Below are 6,887 nucleotides of genomic sequence, written 5' to 3' on the forward strand. Positions count from 1 at the left end.
TTGGGACCCTTCCTCACATTCTGTCCTTCCAGACACACTGGAGCCAGGGGCGGGCTTCTGGGCTGAAGCCCGCCAAAGGCAAGACAGACAAAGGGCTAAAATCTCACCTCCCAGAGTAATACCCAAGAAAGGCCTCACAAACAGAAAAAAGTGAAAAAATGAAAACAGTGGCCATTTTGACAAAATAGTCACCCATGGGTGCTGTACTGCAGCTGAGGGTTCAGTCTGCGGTAGAAAAGCACAATGGTAGGAAAAAGTAAACCACTGCCACCAGTCATTTAAAGTAGTGAGGATAACATCAATTATTTTACATGAGAGTAGGATAAGGGGCTACTAGGTAGCCTTGCAGCACTCCACATAAAATGGTGTGTGCTGGACCTACAAAGAGAAAAGGTAAGTAAAGTCAATTTCACTTTACTATTCTCACACAAGAAAAGGTAGTTAAACCTTATCGGAAAACTAAAACGATTTCTCTGTGACACTGCACTGAAGCTTCAGTGTGTCACCATACAAAAAGCAGATGCCTATGGAGTTGTCATACTCCAAAAACAGTGAAAACACAAAATTCAAATCAGGTAAAAACACACAAGAGAGTAAGAAAAAGGTTTCACTCGCACCAGGGTTAAAATTAAAAAGTCCTAAGTCCAGCAAAAGAGCTGGGGGTCTCTAAAGTTGAAGGGGATTAGCACAGAAATGAGAATTCTCCCTAACACTGGGTTCAATCGGTTTCTCATCCCCCTTTCACCTCTTTTCCTACATCTCTTAACTGCAGGGTGCCCCAGGGGTCTGCTCTGTCTCCCCTCTTGTTTAACTTATACATGCGGGCCCTGGCCAACCTGATTGCTAGGCATGGGGTTCATTTTTCTCATATGCTGATGACACGCAGACCCTTTTTTCGCCTTAACGTGCCATCTTCTGACCCCCAACCCAAAACTGAAAGACTGTTTATCTGCGGTTGGGGACTAGATGGCCAATAATTGGCTCAAACTCAACAGAGATAAAACAGAGGTCTTGCTGGTTAGGTCTAACAATATAGGACAGCCTTGGACTTGTGAATATTGCCCTACTTCCCTTGGCCCATGTCCTGAGCCCACTTTGGTAGTGAAGAGCCTATTTATTTATTTATGTATTTATAAAGTGCTGAAGCCCGCCGGCCTTAGAGCGCATTACATGAAGACAAGGACATAGTGACGGGACAACATGGACTAGTCAATGAAGTGCCTAAGGGTCAAATTAATGACCACAGGCTCTAGAGAAGCCCACATCTCTGCAGTCTGCCAACTTGGCTTCACTAAACTGAAAGTATTGAAAAAAGTCCTACCGTTCTTACCGCTTGAGTCTAGGACAAAAATTGGGACTGCATCCATCATGGGATCCCTAGACTACTGTAACAGAATATATCTAGGCCAATCTGAGGCTCTCCAGAATGATTCTGCCTGCCTTGCTCTGGGAGCTCCCAGACTAACACACTCCCAGGACCTACTCCACCAACTGGACTGGCTCCCTGTTAGGAGCCGGGTCAAATTTAAAATCGTCTGCCTCGCTCATCGTGCTACTCATAATACCTGGGCAGAGTTTCTTCGATCTAGGCTTATACCCTACAAACACAGCAGACTTCTTCTCTCGACTAACCAATCTTTGCTATGCACTCCCAGATTCCGCCGGGCCAGAGCCAGAGGAAGATCCTTTACTGTACTGGCCACCATGCTCTGTAACGCTTTGCCACCCGAACCCCGCAACATTCCTGAATATCTTCTTTTAAGAAATAATCTGAAAAATGTCCTGTTCTAGCCTTGCTGGGCTGAAGTGGCTCTCTTTCTCTCACACCTCCTAGCACTTTGATGCCATTCAGATTTTGTATGCGCTCTACAAAAACCAACACAATACAATACAATGGCTGGGCACATGCAAACAAACCTAGACAGAGTTCACCTTTATGATGCGTCCAGAGAGCACCGCGACATGTGGTGCCGCAAATCTGTAAGTTAATCAGAGCTGATTCCTGATGTCACCATCAAAGCTTTTCAATAAATGTAACAAGCAATTAGTAATTAAATCACACACTTTTGAAGGATTGGTTTGATTAATGGCCACAAACATAGGCTGATCATTTGATGGTGCAATGAAACGCTTGTGAAGTATTGGTGTAAGAAAAGGTCACAGTCACAAGCTTTTCAATGGATGACACATTCAGTAGATCCCTGGCATACACTTTTCAATGGATGGAACAAGCAACAGGTCACATTCACAGGCTTTTCTAAAGAAAGCCCAAGCAGTAGTTACTTCAAATGTACCACTCAGATAAATGAAACATGGCATTGTGAGGTTGGCATCATGGAAGGAGACACAGACTATAGATTCCAAGCTGAACAATAGAATTCTATTAAGAAAATGTCTGGATGGAGTAAGGTCTATCGTGCCCTATACTAAGGTGGGATTTCCTTACCTAAAGAAACGAAGGAAAGTCTGTGTCAATATGTTCAATTTAAGAGTCTGTCTCTGTCCAAATTCTATGCTGGCCCTCACAACTAATACAAAGCAATGTGTAGGGATGGCAACCAAAAGATTGTTCCAAACATAAAGTTTTGAGCTGTTTGCTAGCTCTGGCTTACTCTTTAGCTTCCTTTCCCAAATGTCAATAAGTGCACCACAAAGTTCAATGTGTCTTCCAAAATACAGTTTTCATATATCTGTAACGATCGGGGTGCCCTTCCCCAAGTTCAACAAAGTTCCAGGGTAACACAGTTCCAAGGCACCAATTCTTGCGGTTCCCTTTACCAAGTTTAAAGTAAATACCAAAAGAAGTATCTTTTAGCTTGGCCTTTCAACTGGGCTTTTGCAATGCTTTATAACTCAGGGTTGCCTTCCCCAAGGCTGATATTCATCATCAGTAGTTTTCCTGTTTTCATCCAAGTAAACTTCCTTGTTGGCATGGATAGGTTCTCTGGTCTAGGCGCAGTTTTAGACCACACGATCCACCCATTACAGGTCACGCTACCAAGAACTTAGCATTGAAATTTCCATTATCCTTTGTTTCACAAATAGTACCTCTCTGGTCTTGATGCAGTTTTAGACCACATGGCCCACCCACTACATGTCACGCAACCAGGAACTTCCAGGTTTCTTTTAGAGTTCAATGATTTGTTCAACAAGCAGTTCCTTCAACCACAGTCATCTGACACTCTTTTCACGTATCTGTAGATCGACTGTGATTCCGTCTTCATGGAGAAGGTTGGTGTTTATACCAGTGCATAAAAAGGGAGACTGATGTAATGCTGGTAATTACCAACTTCTCTCCATGCTTGACGTAACCAGCAAAATGTTCATGACACTTGTCCTTAAAGAACTTGAAACTTGGGTTACAACAAATGATATCCTGAACTATGCACAGACGGGGTTTAGACCTAGTTCTGGGACAGCACATAACATCAGGGTCCTGGATCTATTGATCAATAACACTCTGAGCAACAAAAATGCCACCCTGTACATACTTGTTGTTGACTTTTGTAGTGCGTTTGACCAAGTTAAGAGGGAGACCCTGTGGGACAAGTTATGGGACTTAAAGTGCCCTGGTTGGATACTACATGTATTGGTGAGCTTACATAGTAACAACAGTGCCAGGGTCAGACTTAACGAGGGAGAGGCCACTGATCTCATTCCTATTAATACGGGAGTAAAACAGGGCTGTGTGGGTGCACCCATGTGCTACAATTTGTATATAGCTGACCTGTTACCCCGGATGGCTGCCAAAGCAAATTGCCCCCCAGGACACAACTATTGTAGGCATGCTCTATGCAGACGACTTAATATTGTTTGATCGCACTTTGTCTGGAGCAAAGAGCATGCTTGAGGAGTTGTCCCTATACTCGGTGCAACTGGGGCTTACTATTAACCTAAGGAAAACTAAGATATTGGTAATAGCCAAAAGTGGCCCTTGTCGTTCAGGGGTCGAGACAAGCCTGGGGAGAATAAGTATTGATCAGTCATACCCATACTTGGGGTTAGAATTTGATACTTAACCCAATAATCATTTGATCATCTCGCAAAAAAAAAGAGGCGGGCAAAACTTCTTACACTGCAGGCTTGTAAATTCGCCAAAGGAACAGCAGGGTTTAGTATTGCGGGGATCATCAGACTTTATCAACAGTGCTTTGTCCCCGCGGTCTTGTATGGCTTGGAGGCATTAGCCATACAAGACATGAACTGGCTCAATATACTTGAGGGGCTGTACTGGCGAGCATTATTGGGTTTGGGCCCGGCTTGTTCGGTTCAGTATCTTAGGTTAGAACTGGGTTTAACCTCCCTGAAAGGCATGGCATTGCGAGCTCGAGGTGTGTCTTACCTGAAAGCTATTTTCTCCTTATCATGTGAACTTCTCAGCTTGGCTGGTGCTAACTTTGATAATGAAAAGTCACCTCAAGGCAATAGCTATAAACAGCTAAACAAGTCTCTCTTTGCCGACATAGATTGGTCTCATGATAAGAAGCGGCGAATGCCATTTATCCATAAAAAAAAATCCTTCATACAAAAAATGAACAAATGGGACTGGACTCAGAACTACATCCATCCGTCAACCTTGAAGAGGTACGAAGGTTCTGTTATATCTGCAAGAAGGGAGAACATCTAGAAACCACCAGGCACGTCTTGACTATGTGCCCCCGTTTGGGTCCATTGTATATGTGTCTGCTGGGAAAGTTGGTAAACAATTATGAGACCATCAAGGGCAAGTCCTTCTGGGATTATTGCTTAAATTCAAACTCAATCAGGACACAGCTGGCACTATAAAGGGTTTGGGTTAAAGTTAAAAGTTTATTACCAAACCTGCCGGCTTTAGTGGAACATTAAGAGGGCCCCCAGGAATCAGTCCCTAAGCCCGAAGCTCGAGGCTTGATTATTATGATTGTCACTTGGTGCTCAGTGCTTGTGGTATGCGCTTATTTGTGTCAGATATTTTTTTTGTTGGGCTGTATACGATATATATGGAATGTGCAACACATTACCCTTGTACTGTATTATCCCTGTACTGTATTGTGTCTGATTTCTACATATATGTCTAATTTTATACAATTTGTATACAATTTTATATAATTTTCATATTGAATGTTTTGATTGTATGTATGTTTGTATTAAGTTATTATACATATTTGTATTGTTTGTGTAAAGTTCAAATTTGAACTAATTCACAATAAACGTATTATTATCAACCACAACTTCACAGCTTTATCACATATATCGTTTCTTTAATCTTGCTTTGGCTTTATTCAAAGTTTCTTTCATTCAGGCAAGTATTTCAGTTTGCCAAAGATGTTGTTTTCCCTTATAACTGTGGCTTTTACTTGATATAGTATACCTTGGATTGTTTCTTTCAATTCAGTATTCAAATAAATGCCTCCTTGCTTGTTTCATTCGATGCAGTATCCAATAAGAATTACTTCTGATTTGTTTCATTCAATCCAATAAGTTACTTTCACTTGTTTCATTTAGTTCCGTACTTAATAAAAGTAACTTGCCTCGTTTCACTCAATTCCATAAATTACTTTCACTTGTTTCATTCAGTTCGGCATTCAATAGAAGTTACTCTCCTCTTTTCACTCAATTCCATAAGATACACACACTTGTTTCATTCACCGTTACTACATTCATGGTCTTGCTCGAATGCCCTGGGTATTTTAAGTGTCCCCGACACTTACCCACTCTTGGCAACTCCTGAAGGAAAGCTAGAGCCTGGTGCTCCACTAAGCACTTGCCGGCTGCTGTGAGTAGCTTCACTTTCACCCTCCGGCAGCACCTGCTGCCACCTTCCCCTCTATGAGAGCTCCAGTCTGCGTGCACCATCCAGTGGGACTCCCAGGGTCTCATTCGGCGTACTGGCGTCCTGGCGTCCTGGCTTCTCTTACTTTCACATGGCTTCCACTTTCCTTCTCCTTCACCTTCACCTTCTCATTCCAGCATCCCCTCTTGTTATACACCTGTAGGGTGAACAGGCTGCAGGTGTGAGTTAGGGTTTTGCATTATCTGACTTGCCTGACCACAATTAAGCAAACCAATGGGACAAGCCTGAGCTCCAAACATCATCTTCGTCACAGTATTCAAATTAGTAAAGCATGTAATCCTCATTCATCCTAATGGTTTCTTCCTCGTACTGTTATGCGTGTCAAAGGGGGAATGAAGTGGAACTCTTTAATAATGACCCATAAAGGTCGGGGGGAGGTTGCATTGGCTATCATGAGTATCAGGGGGATATCATAATTTGTTACAAAGTAGCTCCTTCCCACACTGTATCTTCCTCTATTTAACAGGTCTGGTTTGATAGTGTCTTCTACCTTTCTCAGATACCCGGGAACAAGATGAACGATATCCCATGACCACTTCTGGGAAAGCGGTTCCTTTCTGACAGGAGGATGTGGAATACCGTGTCTCACCCATGGGCATCCCAATTCCAATCCTCAAGGACCCTCCATTTAGGTGATCCTCCCTCGCTTGTTCACCCCCAGGATCTGGATCCAAAATTGATGGCTTGTCCCTTATCACCTACAGAGAGGATCCAGGGGGAATCGGATTAAGAATACCCTCAGGTTTTTCACAGCACACAGACAAAACATACACTCCATTTCTTTAACATGTATGTGTTCCAATCAGACTCATTTTACAAGACTTACAACCATCAACAGCATGCCTTGTACATTCTATGTTTTGGCTATAAAGAGTACAGAGCCACAGGCCATGCACTTTGTGCACACGACACATGCACTTAACAAAGGACACTGGCATTGTCTGTGGACGTCGTTAAGTGCATCTGTGTGATACACACTGTGCGTGTGATACACACTGTGCATGGTCAAAAGCTGTCCGCATTACGAGTTTGGCGGTAGTTGGCCATAATTCCA

Source organism: Ambystoma mexicanum, chromosome 5q, assembly GCF_040938575.1.
Source record: "Ambystoma mexicanum isolate Mex_15411 chromosome 5q, UKY_AmexF1_1, whole genome shotgun sequence".
NCBI classification, from domain to species: Eukaryota; Metazoa; Chordata; class Amphibia; order Caudata; family Ambystomatidae; genus Ambystoma; species Ambystoma mexicanum.